This window comes from Jaculus jaculus, chromosome 12 (genome assembly GCF_020740685.1).
Source record: "Jaculus jaculus isolate mJacJac1 chromosome 12, mJacJac1.mat.Y.cur, whole genome shotgun sequence".
In the NCBI taxonomy this organism is placed as follows: Eukaryota; Metazoa; Chordata; class Mammalia; order Rodentia; family Dipodidae; genus Jaculus; species Jaculus jaculus.
In genome coordinates, this window is record NC_059113.1 from 63,882,396 (window position 1) to 63,892,490 (window position 10,095).

The window sequence follows — 10,095 nt, forward strand, 5'->3', positions numbered from 1 at the left end:
TGATTTCTATAGTGGTCGTACAAGCTACAGTCCCACCAAGAGTGAATGGGCGGTACCATTTGTCTACATCCTTGCTAACATTTGTTGTTATTTGCTGGAATAATGTGGAATCTTATAGTTGTTTTAATTTGCATATCCTTGATGGTTAGGGATGTTAAGCATTTTCTTAAGTGTGTGTTTGCCATTTGTATTTCTAACTCTGAGAACTCCATATCCAGTTCTCTGCCCCATTTTGAGTGGGTTGTTTGATTTTTTTATTGTTTAGATTTTTGAGTTATTTTTAGATTCTAGACATTAGGCTTCTGTCAGTAGTAAACTTGTCAGAATTTTTCTCCCATTCTGTGAGTAATCTATTAGCTCTGTTTGTGGTATTGTCTGTGAAAAAGCTTTAGCTTCATGAGATCCTAATTAGTTGAGTGATTGTTTGATTCCTGGGCTACTGGGGTTTTGTTCAGAAAGTCTTTCCCCACTACTATATCATGGGGAGTTCCCCCTATTTTTTTTCTTTCATTAGAGGAATTTCAAATCTTATATTGAGGTCTTCAATCCATTTGAACTTCATTTTTGTGCTTGTGTCTAGTTTTATTTTTTCTTTCTTTCCTTTCTTTCTTTCTTTCTTTCTTTCTTTCTTTCTTTCTTTCTTTCTTTCTTTCTTTCTTTCTTTTTTTGGTTTGTTGAGGTAGCGTCTCACTGTAGCTCAGGCTGAACTGGAATTCACTATGTAGTCTCAGAGTGGCCTTGAACTATCAGGATCCTTCTGCCTCTGCCTCCCAAGTGCTGGGACTAAAGTTGTGTGCCACCACACTCAGCTTAGTTTCATTTTCTGCATATGGTTATCCAATTTGTTCATCACCATTTGTTGAAGATGTTCTCTTTTCTCTAGTCTATATTACTGGAGCCTTTATCAAAGATTAAGTAGCTGTAGTTACTTGACCTAAAGTCTGAGTCCTCAATTCTGTTCCATTGGTCTATACTTCTGTTTTTATGCCAGTACCATGCTATTTTTGTCACTATGGCTTTGTAATACAGCTTTAGATCAGGTGTGGTGATGCCTCCAGAAGTGTTTCTATTGCTGTGGATATGCTTGGATATTGCCATTCCATATGAATTTTAAGATCATTTTTTCTATCTCTATGAAGAATGGTGATAGAATTGGTATTGCATTAAATCTGTATAATTCTTTTGGTAGAACTGCCATTTTCACAATGTTAATTCTACCTATCCAGGGCATGGGAAGTCTTTCCATATTCTCAAGTCCTCCTTTCTTTCTTGAGTGTTTTTATGTTATCATTATGTTCACATCCTTGGTTATTGTTATTCCAATGTATTTAAATTTTTTTGTTGCTATTGAAAACGGGACAGTCTTGCTGATTTCTTTCTCTGTATGTTTGTCCTTTGCATGTAGAAAGTCTACTGATTTTTGTGTGTTGATTCTGTATCCTTACACTTTACTGAAGTCACTAATCACCTTTAGAAGTTTTGAAATGGAGTATTTCAAGTCACATATGTACAGGATCATGTCATCTGTAAATATGGCTAACTTGACTTCTTCCTTTCCAATTTGTATCCCTTTTATTTCTTTCTCCTGTTTTATTGCTTGGATTAGTAGTTCTAGTACCATGTTAAAGAGCAATGGTGAGATTGGGCACCCCTGTCTTGTTCCTGTTCTCAATGGGAAGTCCTTGAGTCTTTCCCACTTTAAGTGTTATTTGGGCTTAAGTACTTTATATATAGCCTTTATTGTGTTGAGATATAAACCATCCATGACTATTCTCTCCAGAATTTTGATCAGGAAGTGATTTTTTGCAAAGGCCTTTTGTGCATCTATTGAAATGATCATGTGTCTAAGTTTATCTATCTGGTGTATTACGTTGACTGAGTTCTGTATGTATAACCACCATATGTCCCTGGGATGAAGTCTACTTGATCAAGGTGGATAATGCTTTTGATGTATTGTTGAATTCAGTTTGTGGGGATTTTGTTCAGGATCTTTGCATCTAAGTTAATCAGGTATATAGGCCTACATTTTCCTTTTCTTGTATCTCTGTCTTGTTTTAGAATTAGGGTGATGCTCACTTCATAAAAGAGTTGTGGAGCATTCCCTGTTTTCTGATTATGTGGAACAGTTTGAGAAAACCTGAAGGCCAGACCACAAAACTTGGGATTCATAAATTCTGGGAGACTCCCTCCTGAACCCCCAAATACTGCATCAATAATACTGATCACTGATAATCACACTATTTTGAAATTATTTTTCTTTCTACTCATCTCCTCAATAACTAATATATTAGCACACGTAGTAAAATCAATTTCCTTTTACTCTATAAAACAAGTTGTTCTTAATGGATGACTGCTGGATAGTGAACAGTTAGTTACTTTGCTCTTATAGTAAATTTACACTTGGATCATTACTGCTGCTGAAGATAGGATTCACCTCTCAGGAGAAGACTGGGAACAAAGTCTGGTGTCCTGAATAAAAGCCTAACAGGGGAAAATGACACATTAAACCTAATATATATATTATATATTGTCCCTTGTGAACAATGAAGACACCTCCACTGAAAGAAGAAAGATAGTCTATGGCCATACCACCCTGAACACTCCCAATCTCATCTGAAAGAATGAAGGTAATTGAATTAAAAAATAGCAACAACAATAACAAAATCTTTGGGCTGGAGAGATTGGCTTAGTGGTTAAGATGCTTACCTGAAAAGCTTAAGGACTCATATTTAACTCTCCAGGTTCCACATAAGCCAGATGCGCAAAGTGATACAAGCGTGCAAGGTCACATGTGTGCAAAGTCACATGTGTGCATAAGGTAGTGCACCTGTCTGGAGTTTGACTGCAGTGGATGGAGGCCATAGTGCGCCAATTCTCTCTCTCTCTTGCTCTCAGTCTTGATCTTTTACATAAAAGTCAGTCTTTTGGGTTTGCCTCAAAACAACAATAACAAAAAACTTAACCCATGAAGTAACTCCAGATGCACAAATCCCAGTGAAAAATCACAACAAACATGAAAAAGTAGACAACACACCCCTCCAAAAATCACTGATCCCATAAAAATGGCCCCTAATGAGAGTAACTCAGACAGACTTCTAGACAAAGAATTCAGAATAATGATTACATTCAAAGAATTCAAAGAGAGCATAAGTGTACTCTAAATGAATTCCCAGAAAACAACAACTAAGTGGAATAAGGCAGTCAATTCAGGATACAAAGTATACTTGAATAAAGAGATAGAAATACTGAAGAAAAATCAAACTGTAGTGATGATGGCAATTAAAACAACTATAAGTCAAATAAAAAGGTCAGTGTAAGGCTAGGGAGATGGCTTAACCAGTGATGGCACTTGCTTGCAAAGCCTACTGACTCAAGTTTGATCCACCCCATAACCTTTGTAAATCTTGATACCAAGTGGTCTATTATTCCAAAGTGTCTATGGCAATTGGGAGGCAGTTGGGAGAATTCAAAGGTCATGGGTCAGTTAGCTAGCTTTCATTCACAGTGGCCAATGACCCTGCCTCAAAGAAGGTGGAAGATGGGCTGGAAAGATAGCTTAGTGGTTAAGGCACTTCCATGCAAAGCCTAAGGACACAGGTTCAATTCCCCAGAACCCATGTAAGCCATATGCACATGGGAGTGCATGCATCTGGAGGTCATTTGCAGTGGCTAGAGGCTTTGCTGTGCCTATTTTTTCTCTCTCTAATAAATAAATAAAAATAAAAATATTCTTTAAAAAATAAAGAAGGTAGAAAAAGAGCAGACCCTCAAGGTTGTCCTCTGATCTCCACACATATGCCCATCACCCAAAAGCTAAGTGGAAAGCCTAACCAGTAGAATGGATCATGTGGAGGACAGAATACCAGGGCTTCAAGACAACATAGTTCAATCAAGGACAATGATAAATTAAAAACCTAAAAACAGGAACAAAACATGTGGAATCTTTGGGACATCACAAAAAGACCAAATCTGTGAATCATGGATATAGAAAATGGGAACAACCTATGACACAGACATAGAAAAGAGTTCCAATGCTGTACCCTGAATCAGGCAGATCTCAGTGCCAGAGATGGGTCACCCCGCAGTGAGGTGTTGGTCAGGTTGAAACCCCATGCACCAACAATATAGGCTATTGCCAGTGTTTTTGGTTATTCACCAGAAATAGATGGTAAGACCCTATTTCTTTAGACACCACATGTTGTGGTAGCAGGACACTGAGAAATCAAGCTAGAACTGTGCGGAGCTCCTCCCTGGTGGGTAGGTAGTGCTGAGGAGGGACCAGGCCCGCTGGTTCCTCCCAAGGGGTGGAGGAGAAAGATGAGCATCAGACAACTCGAAACCTCTCCTAGTCACCGGAGAAAAACCACACTGAGTAGCAAGAACTCACAGGAACTCACTTTATTGTTACAAGCAGTTGCCTATAAAATGTTGGGGACAAAGGCGAGGATTTTAGGATGGGGGGAAAGGTAACAGCCAATAGTAAACTGTGACTATTAAAATGATAATTCCAACTCCTGCACACAAGTAGCAGGCCAGAAGCATGGTATAATCCCTACCAGGCAAGCTATATCTACTTGAGCAATAGTAGTATGATTGTTGTGGTGGTAGCTAACTGCTTTCTGATTGGTTTTGAGGCATGTTCCACAGATACTGTAAACATGATCAAAAGTTCACAGCTAGGGAGGTTATAGGACCTAGGTGGCAACGCCCTACTATTGTTTTGCTAAATGTACATGTTGTCAAATTTTCTTCTAAATATTTATGCTTATACTCATAGATTAGTGATGCTCTCAGCCTTGGTCAGAGAAACTTCTCTTTGCAGTGGGCAGCAGCAGTTGATGCAAACACTCATGACTAGTCAAAGTGTTGAGAATAAGTGACTGTTGAGTGCTCATCCCTAAATGGGGCATATATATCACCTCACTCCAAAGCTTAAGGAACATTGTGGAGGAGTCATATGAAAGACTGTAAGGTGGAAAATAGAGAGGAGTCCTTTAGAATGCTGTGTTCTAGACATAATATGTTGTTGTACTCATGAAATTGTGGTAATTGTGATCACCTGCACCATACCTTCTCAGCCCAGGCTCAACATTTTATCATGGGTGGAAAAGGACCATATAAGGCCCCATCCCTTTGTGAGGTGCTATTGGCAGTTGATGGTTGCTGGGGAAAGGAAGTCATTTTTCTTCAATGATGTAGATAACACTAGTAAGCTGCTCATGTTTCAATAAATAATCTTTCATTAATGCTTATGCAAGCAACCCTAATTAAATTAAGTAGGTCATTAAAAAAAGACATAAAGTAGGAAGGGGAGTATTTGTCAAGAAAAAGTGGTCAGTAGAAGTTGGAGTGGGATGAGAGGATCCTGGCTGGGGGTGAATATGATCAAATATAGTACATACATGTATAAAATTGTAAAACCCAAACAAAACAAGGTAAAACAATGGACTTAGGTTTTCTGTGGGCTGACTCAGGATCAGAGGTGAAAAGAAAACAAGTTATAAATCCTCTAACTTGCAGCCTCAGTGGTTTGTCTTCAAAGTCACCAGGAGGGATGGGAGTAGGAATTATGAGAAGAGATCTAGGTCTGCAGCTAGAATCCTTAATGACATTACTTTATTTGTTTGATTCTGAGGTGAAGGTGGGGCAATGACTTCTATTAATACAATATCAGGGACTTTGTGTGCTCTGAGCAGTTTTGTTGTTGCTTTCTCTTTTTAAGTCAACATGGTGTATATGTATTTCTTTTAGAGGAAAGTGGTTGTGCATGAAAGCCTGGAGGTAAGTATAATCCTTGTGATTATAATTAAAGACTCCAGTAGCTCATTCTTTATTTCACTGAAAAATATATTATATTCTCTTGTGATAGTGTGAGTGGATTTCAAATCCAGCTGAAAAATTTCATAGCACATGTTTCAAGGTAACAGTGAACCTGCCAGGGTCTGGATACCACCAAGAGCCCAGTAGCCACAAATGGCAGAAGTACAGGACACAAAAGAAGACTGGAATATGGTTTTCCAACAGCCTTAACTTTGTTTTCTCAGAGCTGCTGCCTGTGGGTTCTGTTCTTTATCCAGCAGCTATAATGGCCTTTGCTAGTGGGCACACAGCAGTTATGCTATGATAGGCTACTGAGGTAGACATCACATGGCATGTCCCTCAGCTTCACATCTTATTGTTTATAGAGCAAAACATTTACATGTCTCAGATATTACCTCATTGCTCCACCCAAGCACACTCTAGGGGGTGCCTGTTGAGGTAGCTTGGCCTGGCTTTCCTTAGTTCATATTGAAGGAGCATAGGATAAAGCTAGCTTCTTTTAGGTAAGTTTTAGTTTGAGATTGAGGTCCAGAGAGAACCAGGAGATGCCACCCACCTGCCACTTTGCCCTGGCACAAAAATGAACACCTGGTAGAAATGGAACTTGTTTCTGATTGAGAACTGTTCTGATCTGCAGCACCCACTGCTGCCCACAGTCTAACAAGCTGCCTAAATAAACGGCCCAGGTGGGCTGGCTCTGGGGTCCTCCCTCCAAATCTGCAAACCAATCAGGTCTTCCATATAAAAACTCTCATCTTTTATCTGTCTGGTCTTTTCCCCCCTCTTTGTGGAGGTCTCTCTGAATTCCTTATCATCTTTGCTTGGATACATTTGAGTCTAGCTTCCTCCTTACCCAGCCAACTTGGGTGAGGGGAAGAGCATAACACTGTTTCTTGGTCTGGGGAACTTTTCTGCTTGCCTCTGTTTTATAGTTTGGGATAATTTCTTACTTTGATTACATATATGATTTCATCTGGTTTCTGAATCTATCATGTATATGTTTCCCTTACACTCCAGGTTTAACAGATGGATGGTTTCACTAACTGTAGGTCTGCTACCTATGTGGTTTTATTTTATTTTATTCATTTATTTGTTCATTTGGGTGTTTGAGGTCAGATCTCATTATAGCCCAGGATGACCTGGAATTCACTATGTAAACTCAGGGTGGCCTTGAACTCACAGTGATCATTCTACCTCTGCTTCCTAAATGCTGGGATTAAAGGTATGCACCATGACACCTGGCCAATAATTTCTTTAAACTTGGTGTAACCATGAGTGCAACCTTCTTCTTTACTCATTTCTCTTCTGAATCTCCTGGTCTATGCTTTGATCTCTGGCCTTGCATTTCTCCTAGGGCCTCACCATTTGCCCTTCTAATTTTCCTACATGGAAAAGCACATGGCAGATGCCATATGAGTTCCTCATAAGTGTCCACACACAAGCTTCTAGATTCTACTTTCAAACATTTGTGACTCTACTTTAATTCCTCTTCAAAAGCCTGTTTCTCTTAAGTAAGTGTTCAATGTGCTTTCAGCTTTTCTCTAATCTCTCTTTAAAAGCCTCAGTTTCTCTTAACTCCATGTGCCTACAAGTTTATTCTTTGTTAAAATTTATGTTATTTTAGATTTTAATTTGTTAATTAAAAATTATTTATTTGAGAGACACACACGCACACACACACACACAGAGAGAGAGAGAGAGAGAGAGAGAGAGAATAGGTGCACACCAGGGACTTAAGCCACTGCAAATGAACTGCAGAAGCATGTGCCACCTTGTGCATCTGTCTTATGTGGGTCCTGGGGAATTGAACTGGGGTCCTTTGGTTTTGTAGGCAAGCACCTTAACTGCTAAGCTACCCCTCCAGCCCCAATTTGTTAATTTTTTTATTGACAACTTTTCTAATTATAGGCAATAAACCATGATAATTCCCTTACCCCTCACTTTGTCCTTTACAACTCCACTCTACATCATATAGCCTCCCCCTCTCAGTCTCTATTTTCATTTGATATGATCATCTTTTTCTCCTATTATGAGGGTCTTGTATAGGTAGTGTCAGTCACTGAAAGGTCATGGGTATCCAGGACATTTTGTGTCTGGAAGAATGCATTGTAAGGAGTCCTACCCTTCCTTTGGCTCTTATATTCTTTCTGCTACCTCTTCCACAATGGACCCTGAGCCTTGGAAAATGTGTTAGAGATATTTCACTACTGAATATTGTGTCACTTCTCAGCACTATGGTGCATTTTGAGTCATCCCAGAGATCACTGCCATCTAGAAAGAGAAGCAACAGTGAGAGTAGCATTAATATATGGGTATGAAAATTAAGAGAAGTGTTTAATCAGCAGTTTGGTGAGCATAGTATATGCATTTAGCCAAACTCCAGCAGGTGTTAATCTCCTAGGTCTCATGACCTCCTATCATAGGTTTTCAGAATCAGGAATGTATTCCCTCCCATGGAGTGGGACTTCAGTTCAATTTGAGACCAGTTGGTATGCCCCCATAATAGACATGCTACTATCACACCCATTGGCTCTTTTGGCCTGGATGGCCAAACTTAAGGTTTGTAGTGCCTACTGTTGTTTATCTCCACTGATTACTTCTCTCTCTCCCATAGAGCTGCATGGAGCATAGCTTTTTCCAGTTTTCTGTCAGGTGGACTACAGGGAGGAGGTTCTCAGCTCAGCTACAACAAGATTTCTAACTGACTTTGCAGCCCAAGCCTGTGGAGTCTTCAGCAATAAGGTATTACCATGTATTCCTGGTGGGAAACAAAAAGCCTTGGTAATGGCCTATAATGTTTTGAGGACATCAGGGACCTCTCTGGCCAACAGCTCACTGGAAAGTATCCCATCCTCGGCACTAAAATTTGTCCAGTAACAATCTGTGGCTTCTGGGTGTGCCATTGTGCAAAAAAGTAGGTTTCCATATGGCTTATTCATACCCTCTTAGATTTTTATTAACCCTCCCCCACCCTTGCTTTACTCAATCTCTTCCCCTGACTTCACGTTAGCCCCCCCCCCATAATCTGCTCATCTACTTACATATAAACAACACCATCTCCTTAAATCTTCCTTTCTTCTCTCTTTCTAGCCCATTTATAGCTTACTGGCCTCTGCTACTGATTTTTACTCCAATTTACACACAAGTATATACACTTGTGGCTAAGATCCACATATGAGAGAGAACATGTGGCATTTGGCTTTCTGGGTCTGAGTTAAAACTCATTTAGCATAACCTTTTCCAGATCCATCCATTTCCCTGAAAATTTTATAATCCCATTCTTCACTGCTGGATATAACTCCATTATGTAAATATACCACAGCTTCATTATCCATTCATCAGTTGAGGGACATCTAGGCTGGTTGCATTTACTAGCTATTGTGAATAAAATGGCAATAAACATGGTTGAGCAAGAATCTATAAGGCAATGAGACGAGCCCTTAGGATATATGCCTAGGAGTGGTATAGCTGTGTCATATGGTAAATCTATTTTTAGCTGTCTTAGGAGCCTCCACAAGGATGTCCACAATAGATGTATTAGTTAACATTCCCACCAACAGTGTAGAAGGGTTCCTCTTTTTCCACATCCTCCCTGGCAGTTATTGTTAGTTTTTTTCTTGATGGTAGCCATTCTGACAAGAGTGAGATAGAATATCAAAGTATTTTTAATTTGTATTTCCCTGATGGCTATGGATGTTGAACTTTTTAAATATGTCTTAAAACTATCTACATTTCTTCCTTGGAGAACTCTATTTAGTTCCATAGCCCATTTTTTAATTGGGTTGTTTGAATTCTTACTAGTTTTTTCAGTTCTTTGTACATCTTGGATATTGATCTTCTGTCAGATGTACAGCTGGCAAGGATTTTCTCCCGTTCTATAGGTTGCCTCTTTGCTCTATTCACAATGCCTCTGCTGTACAAAAGCTTTGTAATTTCAGGAAGTCCTAGTGGTGCATTAGTGGTCTTATTTCTTGAGCAACTAGGGTTATATTCAGAAAGATGTTGCCTATGCCAGTATATTGAAGGATTTACCCTACTTTTTCCTCTAGCAGTTTCAGAGTTTCAAATCAATATTGTTCAAAAACTAACCTTACCAAAAACATTTAATGCAAACACCATCAAAATCTTCAGATAGGATGTCTTTTCATTTCCTAGTGTCTTCTTCAATTTCTGTCTTGAGTGTTTTAAAGTTTTCACTGTAGAGATTCTTCACTTCCTTGGTGAGGTTTATCCCAAGGTACTTTATTTATTTTTTTGAACCAATTGTGAATGGGA